The sequence below is a fragment of the Sorex araneus genome, chromosome X, assembly GCF_027595985.1.
Source record: "Sorex araneus isolate mSorAra2 chromosome X, mSorAra2.pri, whole genome shotgun sequence".
Lineage (NCBI taxonomy): Eukaryota > Metazoa > Chordata > Mammalia > Eulipotyphla > Soricidae > Sorex > Sorex araneus.
The window spans coordinates 186,172,436-186,186,615 of NC_073313.1; the positions used below are offsets into that span (position 1 = coordinate 186,172,436).

General features: G+C 37.7%; 1 protein-coding gene across 1 annotated transcript in view; it reads left to right on the top strand.

Moving 5' to 3' along the window:
* Nucleotides 1-14,180, top strand: part of CNTNAP5 (contactin associated protein family member 5) — a 932,137-nt gene that overhangs the window by 568,110 nt on the left and 349,847 nt on the right. The gene's annotated exons all lie outside the window — the stretch shown is intronic.

A 14,180-nucleotide genomic window follows, 5' to 3' on the forward strand; every position in this document is an offset into this window, starting at 1 on the left:
GAACAGTTCCTCGCTCCAGCATGAGTTCAAGGATCCCTGAGAAATCATATGGTGGGCGTGAAATCCCGTGCTGAGAAGATTAAGAGATGTCAGTTGTGGCTTGATGGCCTCCTCGTGGGGCCAGCCTGAGTTGAAGTGCACACCATGCAGGGGCTCATGCTCAGATTCTATCCATCCTAGCCTTCCCAGCCAGTCCCAGGGTGGCGGAGGTGGATCTGGAGAAAGTGGCAATCCCTCTCCTCTACACCTCACATAAGCCACCCATGAAGGCCCTTCGACTTCAATATGGCCAAGCATATTTCAAGGGGGACATAGGTGAAAGCATCAAGAATCGGCGTGGGGGGTTACAGCATGAGATGAGGGGACTGTCTGATAAGACAGGGGAGCACAGGAAATAGAAACAAGATTGGAAGGGACCATGGTCTGTAAAAGACTGACAAACACTGATCTAATGAAGCTAAATGTAAGCATGTAACTGAAAGGCATTTGAAACCCTTTAACAAACTACTGTGAGGCTGGGAAAAAAGAGAGAACAAATTCCTCTCCCATGAAATGAAAAGCTCATAGTGAATTGTGTGACTTTTTCCACTCTGATGAATCACTTCTAGACTATCATGACAAATGGATTAATTCAGTAAATTTGAGTCTATCCTATTTTATCAAAATCACCCACATCAGGCTAATGGCAGTTTTTTTTTCTTGTGATGTTTTAGGAATATATCATTTATTATTTAGGGGAAAGGTATATGTTTCTTTGTTCCTAAAGTAGCCAGTTAGCAATAATTTCCTATTAGTTTCATGGCCTCAGGTTACTTCTCAAATTAACAGTGTTGGAATGAATAACACTGACAAATTTTCTTGATTTGGAATGCCCTCTGCTTTGAAAAATTGGCCTTTGAATAGTACTGAGCTCTTGGTCATAAATTTTAGGTGTGTGTAAGAGACAGAAAAATACTTTACCGTCTTACCATTCTTTTGCCTTCAAAGTGGAGGTGCTAACCTTTGGTTTAACCTCAGCAATGCTACTGGTTGGTCACTCTAAATTCACTTGATCTTCACCTGGGGATGTTAGCAATAATTGACAATAGACTCCCTGCTGTGAAATAGCCTTTGGAAATTTAGAAAGCTAGCATTTGACATTTTTCTTTGTATTCACTTAATCCCTTAATGTCTGCATCTGCTGTAATTAAAACAAATTTCAATTATAATGAAGATCCAACTGTTGGGGGTAAAATGGGATTATGGTGATTGTTAGTATGGGAAGGCATAGAAATAGGTTTTAAAAGCTTTCAGAAAAGCTATCTGACCAAAACAAGATCAATGCAGTTGGCTGCTAATTAAAGCAAACAGACAAAGGAACGCAACTTAGCTGATTTTTAATGTATGAGCTTCATTAAAAGTCTTACATTGGTTAGCTTGCATTTTGAGGACTATTGAAATGTTTTCTTTTTTTGTCTCACAGGAAAGCCTATAGAAATTGAAACTGACCTTCAACTGTAAAAAAAATAAGGAATGGGAATTCTTAAAAAGGGAAGCAATCTATGGCGCATAAATACATCCTGTTTCATTTAGGGATAACCATTCATCTGAACATATGGTGATTTCAAAGACCTTTTAATTGAGGTTCTAGTCATTTGAATCCATCCTGGGAAATAAAGAATTGAGAAAACTAATCATAAAAGGAGTAATTCTAGGTGTGCTTACAAAAAACGCATATTTATTTTATGTTGATCTCTAGATATGTTCATTTTGTGTGTGTGTTTTGTTTTGTTTTTGATGTGTATGTGGGAGAAATATGCACGTATTGAAGTAGTACACAAGTTAAAAGACTGCAACTAAAAATAAATACACAAAAACAAACTGCTAAACACTATGCTTTTATTCTTAAAAAAAAGACATATTTACTTTAATTTTTAAAGGTAATTTTTAAAATTTGCATGGATGGATAGAGGGTCATAATGAATAATAATCATCAGTAGTATTTGCCAGATGGGCTTTGTTCCAAAGGTGCAGAAAACTCACTCACTGAATTTTATTTCTAAAGTTTAATGAGGGGAGTAGAGGGTCGTCTGTGAGATAGGGGCTTGAATACCTGCTCTGCTATAGTTGGTGACCTGGAAAATAATTAAGTCTTTGGTAGTTATACATAAAATTAGATTCCTTTACCTGCTTGTCTTGTTTTGTCCAGCAAGCCTCATTCTTGGGCTAAAAATATGTCTTTGGTTCTCCTTTTAGAAATCATTTCCACTTGAATTGGAAATTGTTTTGCTCTTAAACTTTATTGTTTAAGAGCAAAACAAAAGATCATATATATACTACCTTATTGTAAATGCCATGAGTGACCATGAAATAGAGTGTATAGAATGGGATGATTCATCTGCTGTTTAATTTTCTCACAGACCTATTTTCTTTATGTAATATCAGTGATAATAGCAGCAAAATTTGCATGTTATTCTGCAATGAGTATTTGAAATGGATAGTGGATGACAAATGAAGGACTTTCTATTTCCCTTACTCTAACTACATGTGTTCATTTTTGTTGCTTCATAGTATTTCAAAGTATGATTGTGCCATCATTTATTTAATACTTCCCAAAATTATAAAAACTACTATTTTAAAAAATTTACATAGGGGGCTGGAGCGATAGCACAGCGGGTAGGGCGTTTGCCTTGCACTCGGCCGACCCGGGTTCTAATCCCAGCATCCCATATGAGCACCGCCAGGGATAATTCCTGAGTGCAGAGCCAGGAGTAACCAAAAATAAAAAAAATTACATAATAATAATACTATGTATAAATTTGCACATGTGAAAAAGTATGTCTGTGACAATTTTCCAAAACATGGAAGCTTGCTAAATTTAAGCAGGCAGTGAATGGGACTGCTAAGTTTAAACAAATACATAATTTAAGTTTTGGATAAACCATTATGTCAACAGCTTTGCCTCACACACTGCATAAATATAGGAGAAAAACAAGGAAATATCAGTAGAAGCTATTAGAAGGCATTGTGATGAACAATAAGTAATATAAAAAAAACAAAAAAGTGAAGATGAATTGCTAGTTTTAAAAAATGCAAATCAAAAATCACTCTTTATTTTCCTTAACACTTTCAAATTAAGTAAAATAAAGTCAAATGAAATCCAGAGTTGGCAAGTTTTAAATAAACAGATTCAACTAAATATTTCATATTGGGAGTCCAGGGAATTTGGGGAGATTATTTGGTTAGAAAAGCAAACTGACAATCTGTTTTTTTTTTCACCAAGTAGTACCCATTATGGTAACAAAAGGAGATGCAGAAACAGGGAATTAGAGAAGTCAGTGTTTCTGTTTCAGTGACTACTCCTGGGGTATGATGGTACAAAAGGTATGATATGCAAAGTATGAGTGACTTCCTCATGACTAAGTGGAAATACAGGATTTGAAATTAGAATCAGTGCCCACAATTGGTCACTTTTGTTTGTAAGAAGGATATTTTTAATGTTTATTTCAGGTTTCAAATTGTGATACTGAAATTTCTTAACTTGTACATTTAAAATCTTATGTCAATAACTGAAAAATTATCTGGTTCTCCTCTGGGTTCTTCAGAGGTGGCCCAATAAATAAGTATCATCGCATAAATTCTCCATTCTGCTCTAAGGGACCTAACATATGTGTATCTTTTGCCAAAGACACATTTAGGGTGACAAAGTTTTATTCCTCTGTATCTTCCTTTTCTTCCTTTTAAAACATTTTCTTTAACATAAGAAAAATATTATTTTGTGTGGCACCAGTGTTTCACATCTGGCATCAAACATGCAAGCACTTGCTAGGGAACTGTTTCTGCTAATTAGATATACCTTGGCTCATATTTTTTATTTAAGTCCAACTCTAGAATCATGTTCTATTTATGTCTAGTAAGTATTAGCAATCAAATGTAAAGATATATGAATAATGCTTGATACAATTCATTAATTCAGCTATTTAAATACCTTTAAATATATAGATTTATAACCCATTTTATTTACTTTCTAAGTATCAGAATTTCCTGAATTATAAACACAATAAAGTTTGAACTTTGATGAAATCAGTTTATCTTAGATGTTCTAGTAAGGTGGTTTTAAAGGTCTAACTCACTCACAATTCTTAAATTGAAATTTACAAAATCCATGCTGAAATAAGTTAAATTTCTTTACATTTTTCAAATATCAAATATTTAGAAATTTTTTCAAAGTTTTATTATAATTTTTCTGCAAGGGAAAACCTATTTCTGGTCAATTAAAAATACACTTTCTTGGTAAGTACCCTTTCAGCTATAAGAAATAAAAATATATTATTTCTTATTAGAATGAACACCCCTCACTCTACAAAATGTGGCTTCTTTTAAGACCATTTTAGTATATCTAAATAGTATTTCTGCAAAGACTGAAAACTGATATTGGGTCTTAAGTCTACTGTAATTCACAATGAATGCTTGAGTTTTTTTCTTCTTTTATCTAAGTCAAATATTAATTTATTTCCAGAAAAAAGAAAATAAAACTATATCATATGCATACTTCTGGCTGGCTAAGGTCACCTCTGAGATCTTTATTTTTTATTCCCATGTTTTAATGTTGTTTAAAAATATTCAAAAATATTAACATAAATTTTTGATGAAAACTTTCATCCTAAATTAATAAATTCTTTGCATTTAAAACTTTCTTGCACATCCTGGACCTGGGTTTGATTTCGTGCACACCAGGTTGTCGGAGTCCTAATAGGAGTGAATCTTTGAACTGAGAGCTGAGAGTAAGCCAGGAGCAGGGCCAGGCATGACTGCCTAACAAAAAATAAAAAGAATTCTAAACTGACAGATGCAAGTATGCTAACAAGTGTCTGGGATCAGTAAAAAAATCTCTCTCAAGTCACCAATTTTTTCAGCATTTGCTGAAATTGCCTCAGGATGACATGCTGAGTTCGCATCCAAGGAACCAGGTCATTTTTCCTTTGGAGGAGGAAAGAATATCAGGGGCTGTGGTTGAGAGCACAGGGCTTCAGTAACGGGCAGTTTGGCTCATGTTCACCTCATAGACAAGTTGTTTACTCTCATCGCCTGTTTCATCATCTAGAAACATGGAAAGAACAGCATGAATGAAATCTCTTTAATTTAAGTGATTGTGAGCACTTACTAAAGGTTTTTTTTTTTTTTTTCCCCCAAGCTCTGTAGCCTCTTGGCAAGGGAAAGCTTCTGAGAAACAAAATCTAGATTGCTTCTTTTGTAGGAATTTTGCAGGAGTCTAGACATAGAAAAAAAAAAACATTTAAATACCATTAGTTAGTAAAATGTTTTTGTGTGTTTTTAAAACATGTCCAAATGAAATATGTTTTAAAAAGTGGTTGAATGAAATGTGGTAGGCCAGAGGGATAGTGTAGACTTTATGGGGCATGGATTGCAAGTGGCAGATTCCCATTCAATCCGTGGCACTGTTTTGTCTTTCACCATCAGGTATTACTGGGGTTAGTTTAGGTAATGCCTTACAATGTAGGACTCCAGAACTGGAGCAGCACTGCATCCTTGACCCCTCACAATGAAACACTGTCCCGATTGTAAACAATTGCTTTAGAATTGCCTAGATATCCTGAGCTCCATTTCAGAGACCCACCGTTGTAAATGGACCTAGTAGAAACACTAAAGTTCTCCTAAAAGAGACCTGAGTTGGACTATTCAGGAGCACTCATACTTCCGATAAGTTTGGAGACAACTTTATCTTCATAAGTTCTTTTAGGAGAACATTATCAGAGTTCATTGCAAACACATACAGACACATACATACACATACACACATAAGTGTGTCTGTGTATGCATATGTGTATGTAGTAAAGAGAGCTAGGTTCCGGTGGTCTTCGGCCACCAGGAGCTCTGCTCAGGGGGGGAGGGAAGCTGGAGCCCATCCCCTTCCAGGGGCCCCAGGGAAGACAGCCAGGAGTGCGAGCAAGAGACACTCTGTATCACTCTCTTCTGAGAGCTTGCTTTTAAGTCTCTCTTGGATGTTGGCCCTTGATGGGATTACACACACCTGGGTTCTCTGCTGGTACCTTCATGCATGAGGCCTGAGACTTAAGAGCAAGCTCTCAGAAGCACGCAGCTGCAAAGTGGCCATGCAATATCTTTAGCCTACTTCTCCCTCTGGGAGAAACTGGCAATCTTCTGAGAGTTTCCTGCCCACATGGGGCATTCTTGCAAGCTTCCCATGTGTATTCATATGCAAAATCCAGTAACAAGCTGGATCTCATTCCCCTGACCCTGAAGAGCCCCCAGTGCAACATCATTAGGAGGGCCAAGTGGAGATAGACTTCTAAGATCTCAGGGAAAGGATGAAATGACATGTTACTGCGCCCACCCGAGAAATCGGTGATTAACGGGATATTGTGATTGTGAATAAAGAGAGGAAGGAAGGAAGGAAGGAAGGAAGGAAGGAAGGAAGGAAGGAAGGAAGGAAGGAAGGAAGGAAGGAAGGAAGGAAGGAAGGAAGGAAGGAAGGAAGGAAGGAAGGAAGGAAGGAGGGAGGGGAGGAAGGAAGGAGGGGAGAAAGAAAGGAGTGGAGGAAGGAAGGAAGGAAGGAAGGAAGGAAGGAAGGAAGGAAGGAAAGAAGGAAGGAAGGAAGGAAGGAAGGAAGGAAGGAAGGAAGGAAGGAAGGAAGGAAGGAAGGAAGGAAGGAGGGGTGGAATGAAGGAGGGAAGGAAGGAAGGAAGGAAGGAAGGAAGGAAGGAAGGAAGGAAGGAAGGAAGGAAGGAGGGAGGGAGGGAAGGGAGGAGGGAAGGAGGAAAGGAGGGAAGGAAGGAAGGAAGGAAGGAAGGAAGGAAGGAAGGAAGGAAGGAAGGAAGGAAGGAAGGAAGGAGGGAGGGAGGGGAGGAAGGAAGGAGGGGAGAAAGAAAGGAGTGGAGGAAGGAAGGAAGGAAGGAAGGAAGGAAGGAAGGAAGGAAGGAAGGAAGGAAGGAAGGAGGGGTGGAATGAAGGAGGGAAGGAAGGAAGGAAGGAAGGAAGGAAGGAAGGAAGGAAGGAAGGAAGGAAGGAAGGAAGGAGGGAGGGAGGGAAGGGAGGAGGGAAGGAGGAAAGGAGGGAAGGAAGGAAGGAAGGAAGGAAGGAAGGAAGGAAGGAAGGAAGGAAGGAAGGAAGGAGGGAGGGAAGGGAGGAGGGAAGGAGGAAAGGAGGGAAGGAAGGAAGGAAGGAAGGAAGGAAGGAAGGAAGGAAGGAAGGAAGGAAGGAAGGAAGGAAGGAGGGAGGGAGGGAGGGAGGGGGAGGGAGAGGAAGGAAGGAAGGGAGGGAGGGAGGGAGGGAGGGAGGGAGGGAAGGAAGGAAGGAAGGAAGGAAGGAAGGAAGGAAGGAAGGAAGGAAGGAAGGAAGGAAGGAAGGAAGGAAGGAAGGAGGGAGGGAGGGGAGGAAGGAAGGAAGGAAGGAGGGAGGGAGGGAGGGGAGGAAGGAAGGAAGGAGACAAATGAAGGAGGGGAGGAAGGAAGGAGAGAAGGAAGGAAGGAAGGAAGGAAGGAAGGAAGGAAGGAAGGAAGGAAGGAAGGAAGGAAGGAAGGAGGGAGGGAGGGAGGGGAGGAAGGAAGGAAGGAGACAAATGAAGGAGGGGAGGAAGGAAGGAGAGAAGGAAGGAAGGAAGGAAGGAAGGAAGGAAGGAAGGAAGGAAGGAAGGAAGGAAGGAAGGAAGGAAGGGAGGGAGGGAGGGAGGGAGGGAGGGAGGGAGGGAGGGAGGGAGGGAGGGAGGGAAGGAAGGAAGGAAGGAAGGAAGGAAGGAAGGAAGGAAGGAAGGAAGGAAGGAGGGAGGAAGGAAGGAGGGGAGGAAGGAAGGAGGGGAGGAGGGAAGGAGGGGAGGAGGGAAGGAGGGGAGGAAGAAGTAGTAATTAAGAAGTAATTAAGGAAGGAAGTAGGGAAGGAAAAAGGTAATTCCTTCCCTGCTTTCTTCCTTCCTCTTTTTACTACAAAGCTCTCATGTAAATAGTCAACTATGTTGAGATCTTGTTTTACTCATAAGTCAAATGGTGAATCATAAATTTAATGCATTTATGATTATGCAGTGTTTACGATAGTATGGTTGATTGTTATAAAGAGAAAGATCAGAAAAGAGAATTGATATGATGTGGAATTAAACAGTAAAGAGATTTGATTTCTATTAAATAAGATAATTTAATAAGATAATAGAAAATTTGATTTCTATTAAATTAATTCTATTCATAGTGGTGGTAGACCTTGAAAAGATTCCACTTATCGGGTACAGCAAGTTGGTGAAGAGTGGGCTATGGCGAGCAGCTGGGAAGGCAGAACATGCTGGACAAAAGAGATGTCAGTGTAAAGTTCTTCATAAATGAATTCATTTCATGTGTCTTAGGGCCAATAAAGAAAGTAACATGACTGGAGCACATGTAGAAAAGGGAGATATGTAGGGATGAGTACAAAAGATTAAAAAGTGTACAGAAGAGCACAAGCTAGACAGATCATTTCAAAATGCTGCATTGTCTTATATAATATAAAATTATATAATGTGTCCTATATAATATAAAACAGAGAGAAGGAGAGGGTTGCAATATAACAGCATTAGGTGTTTTAAAATGCTACTCTTTTATTATTTTAGTGATAATTGACTGAAAGAATCACGGCTAGAATCTGAAAGACTTGTTATATAATAAATACAATCAGAAGAATAGCAAATGAGGCTGATGACTTTAGTGAGAATTATGATAGTGAATATTTTGACAAAAGATCCACTACAGGGAAGGTTCTGAATGCAGAGCTGGAGGGATTTGCTTATAATTTCAATAAGGGTTATGAAAATAGGGGAGGACCTCAAACTTCAGGGTCTAAACATATGTTTATATAGACTTGCTATAATATAATAGTAAAGGATGCAAGTGGAATAAATTAAAATGAGGGATTATAATAAGCCAGAAATTCATGTTTGGACATACTAAGCTTAAAATATTTGTAGACATCTATGTGAAGCTATCAGACAGGGAGCTGGATTTTGTTTCTGGAAATCAGGTGAACTGATGTAAAGTACAAAACTTGAAAGTCTCTGGCATGTAAGATCTTGCTCCTTTGAAAATTTTTCAGTAATTATTTTGAGAGCCCAATGATTCTATTACTTTTCTAACATTTTCTAAGTTATAAGGACACTAAAATATTACATTATGTTTTTTGGGTTTTTTTTTGCTTTTTTGGGTCATACCCAGCGATACACAGGGGTCATTCCTGGCTCATGCAGTCAGGAATCACCCCTGGCGGTGCTCGAGGGACCATATGGGATGCTGGGAATCGAACCTGGGTCGGCTGTGTGCAAGGCAAATGCCCCACCCACTGTGTAATCACTCCAGCCCCAATATTACATTATTGTAAACATCATACATCCCACTACTTTCCTCACACTTTTTCCAGATCTCATCCATTCCAGTCCGTAATATTGCTGGACCTCACTTACAGCTAATATCAGGAAGTAACCATTCTGTCTGTTCTTCCTAATGTCAACTGAGAAAAGAGTATTTTGTAGAAAATCTGCTTGCTGGGATATTTGAGACCATATCTATATTAAATTCCTTTTTAAAAAAGTGCAGCAAGCTAGAGAGATGGTATAGCAGGTAGGATGTTTGCCTTGCATGCCACTAACTTAAGATCAAATCTCTGCATCCCATATAGTACCTTGAGCATCATCAGGGCTCCTAATTGTGGAGCCCATAATTAGCTCTGAACCAGGGGTGGCCCAAAGAAACAAAAGCAAATTAAAAATGTATGTCACTAGTCCTCCCTGTAACCCATTAAATTTCCCTTTTCTAATGAGAAAAATAGGTTTGCTGTGGGGAACAGTGGAAATTTATCAAGTGGAAACAATATAGCACTTCTGTTCCCATTCATTTTAAAATATCATCTTCCATCTGTAACACTTTGGAGCTTTTTTAAAAATATATTTTCTTCCATCTTCCTTTAGATCTTACTAAGCTTTTGTTTTGTTTTGTTTGTTTGTTTTCTTTTTGGTCCCACCCGATGTGCACAGGGTTTACTCCTGGCTCATGCACTCAGGAATTACTCCTGGGGTGCTTTGGGAACCATATGGGATGCTGGGAATCGAACCCAGGTCATCGGCATGCAAGGCAAACGCCCTACCCACTGTGTTATCACTCCAGCCCCACTAAGCTTTTATAGAGAGACAAATAGTGTTTGATTTGCCTTCTTTGTTTTCTAAACCTCCCAGACACACATCTCATGGTTACTTACCCAGGCTCCTGGAAGCATAAAGAAAACCATTATGTTCACACTTTGTTTGTTTGTGTTAAAATCTGCTCATCAAAAGAAACCATATCTGTCTAGATCAGTTAAAAATTTGCAATAATGTTGGGATTTTAGATGTTGAGTATACAGAATGATTATCTCCTATCTATTTTAATTAAAGGTTTACACTAAGATTGTATCTGAACTCCACTTAATGGATTCTTATTATTTTCATAGCTCTGAACTGTTCTCTTTCTAGGTTCACGTCTTAAATGCTCAATTTATGCCAAATAGAAAGAAAATAACAGTTAAAATAAACTGATTACAGAAAATGGTTATTATAATCATAAAACTGCCCTTCTTAAATAAGCATATTAGAGTTATGCTTATTTAATAATTATTTTATTTTTAGTGTACAGATGAGTTATTCTAACCACAGTGTGTTTTGGAGTAAATTGAATCATGCTCCAGACAGCTATTTAAGATTTTACTCATTTTTTTCTATAAATATTAGATTTTCTTTTTCCAGATACTCTTTTTTCTCCTTCAAATACATTATTATTTATTGGATTGACAACAAACAAATAAACTTTTTTTTTTTTTGGTTTTTGGGCCACACCCGGTGATGCTCAGGGGTTATTCCTGGCTCCGTACTCAGAAATTACTCCTGGCAGTACTCAGGGACCATATGGGATGCTGGGAATTGAACCTGGGTCCGGCATGTGCAAGGCAAACGCCCTACCCACTGTGCTATTGCTCTAGTCCCAAACAAATGAACTTTAGCCTGAAACTTTATTGTTAAATTAAGTTTATTAATACTATAATGCTAGATTTATATGAGGATTGAGTATGTTTCAACTCCCTATGCATCTTCTTAAGAATTCTCTCAAGATTGTATAGATTATATACTCTGTATACCTTTGTTTATGGCAATTCGAGTTTTAAAAATATTTTATGTATAGAATATAAATGGAAAAAAGCCTTTTACTTACTCTTTTCTATTAGTAGAATTCTATTTAAAATCAACAACAACAAAACTATGATTTTATTAGTAAAAGTAGTAAACTCCAAATTCAAGCTAGAATGAGTAACATGGGTATTTTTTCTTATGCTCACAGAAAATAATATAAAATAGGACAGTCACCCCTTAGAAAAATTCAGTTTTAACCAATTATTTGAAAGTGTAGAGACACAAAGTCCTCTTTGTTTCTCTTTTATATTTCATATTGCACTGCAATTTTTTTTCTTTTTGGGTCACACCCAGAGATGCTCAGGGGTTACTCCTTGCTCTGCACTCAGGAATTACTCCTGGTAGTGCTTAGGGGACCGTAATGGATATCAGGGATCGAACCCGGGTCAGCCCTGTACAAGGAAAACACCCTACCTGCTGTACTATTGCTCCAGCCCTTCACTGCAGCATTTTATTTTGTTATTTTATTTTTTATTTTTCCTTTTATTGCTGACTTATTTTCTTCTCATGGCTAAAAACTGATACTGAGAACTTATATGTTTTCTTATTTTCTAGTGTCAACCATGGAAAAGAGACTGATTTGAACTTTTTTGGTGCCAGAACTAAAATAATTCTAGAAGCAAGTTTTATTCACATGGATTTTCTTTGCCTTGGCTTCCACCCCCACCAACGCTCCCCTCCACACACAACACACACCCGTCTAGCTCTGTTTCTGTGATTCTGTCTCTGTTTTTTGTTTGTTTGTTTGTTTGTTTGTTTGTTTTGCTTTTTGGGTCACACCTGGCGATGCACAGGGGTTACTGCTGGCTCTTCACTCAGGAAGGTGCTCAGGGGACCATATGGGATGCTGGGATTAGAACCCGGGTCGGCCACGTGCAAGGCAAACGCCCTACCTGCTGTGCTATCTCTCCAGCCCCTCTGTCTCTGTTTTTGTCTCTGTGTCTGTCTGTATCTCTCTCTCTCTCTCTCTCTCTCTCTCTCTCTTACATACACACACACATATACACATGGTACTGGAAAAATAACTCAGTACTTGACACATGTGCATGGCAAGTACTTAAACACTATGCTGTTTCCTTAGTCACTTTCAGTTTAACGTTAAAGGGACTAAATTTTGATTGGGAATTGGAAAAGAATGATTATTTGTCATTCATAAAACAGGGACTCTGTGTGTGTGTATGTGTAGAATTATGTTTAAATTGGGGGCAGGGAGTAGGACAATGTGGAATTTAGACAGAAATGCTATTGGAACCCATCATCCTTAGAGGGGGGGATATGGAGAAATATAAGCTGACTGCAGAAGTAGTATTCAGAAGCAGGGAGATGCTAGAATACAAAAGAAAAAAAATTGGGTTGGAGTAAGTATGCCTCTAAGCTTGCTCTAGAGAACACTCCCAGATGTAAAAGTCTTTGTTTTGGTTTTGTAGATGAGGAAAGTGCTGCCTTCTGATCCTGTAACCTCTCCACAGCATAGTGTAACTGAGTGTCAGGGACTGAGTCTGATCTGAGTTTCATTAGCCTTTTCTTTCTATTGAGACCATAGGGTATGAGAGGGAATTAAAATGAATGTATTTGAGTAGGGAAGAGATCTATTTTAGGTTGTTTAATTGCTGATTGATTGTTTATTGTGAACATGTCATAATGCAAAATTACTGGACTCTTTAAACAGATTTTGTTCTTTAAGCCAGAGTTTGAAACTAGGCAGTTACAATAAGCTTTTCCTAAACATAAGCCCTGTCAGCACAATTGTATGTTTGCTGTGCTGAGCAGAAAATTTCTAATAATATGTCTGAACATATGCAGGAATATTAGTTTCTAGGCTTTGAAACAATCATTGCTGGAGGGTTTCCTACCTATATGAGCATCTAGGGCAAATAATCTCACTTTTGCTTGCCTCATATTCTCAGCAGCTCCAAAATGAGCCTTTTATTATATTATACCACTTTGGTAACTTCATTGCTTACACCTTCTTCCCTTTTAAATTCATGGGACATCTTTCCGCTCTATGGATTATTTTGGAGAATTTCAGCATTATTATTCCTTTTACTCTTCATTTCTGTTCACCACAAACATTGAGCATTTGCCAGGTTATCTCAGTTTCAACTATGCCTTATGCATAGAAATTTAGAATTGTGTATGTAAGAGGTGAAAGAATTAACCAAAGATACTTTATAGCAAATAGCTGATCTGGGATTGGAATTCATACATAAATATGTGTTTGTGAGTAAGAGTTCTTTTCTGTGATCTCCGTTTGAAAGAAATGAATATGTACTTTACTCCCATTAGTACAAGTGGCATTCAGATTTTCTTTCATTCTTAACATTTTTATAGTGTTGCTGGATTTTAATATGATTACAATTCATATGCTGAATTTCTACTTAATATTGTCTTACTTTATTTTGTTAATATTTGTGAATTTTATATAATAACACTACTTTTATTTAATACATCTTCCACAGAAAGTTTTAAATGTTGCACTTCTATTTTGAATATATTGTGAATGATGACATAGTGAATCATGATAACTAGTATATACTTATCACATTTTGAAATATAATTAACATGCAGATATCAGATTGATATCTTGATTATATTATTTGAATGTTTCAGAAAGTTTTTAATATCTATGATAAAATACTTTTTCAGGAAAGTAATACTGGGCATCATAAGGAATAAAAATATATTTAGAGATTTTATCATTAAAAAGATAATATTTTGGCATATTAAATGAGCAAGTGCAAATTGATGATCAACAGGATGACTGTGATACAGTGATACATGAGCAAGTATAAATATTTTCAAATTTCACATGAAGTTTAAGATAGCTTTTCCTTCAAATGAAAACATAAGTAAGGTTCCCCCACCCTTTCCTTTTGCTTTAAATCACTGAATCACCCCACAATGTAAAGTTGTCATCTCGGATCAACATTTTTACATGATAAATAAAGATGATTACAGATTCTCATCACTTCATATTAATTGTATGCTACTA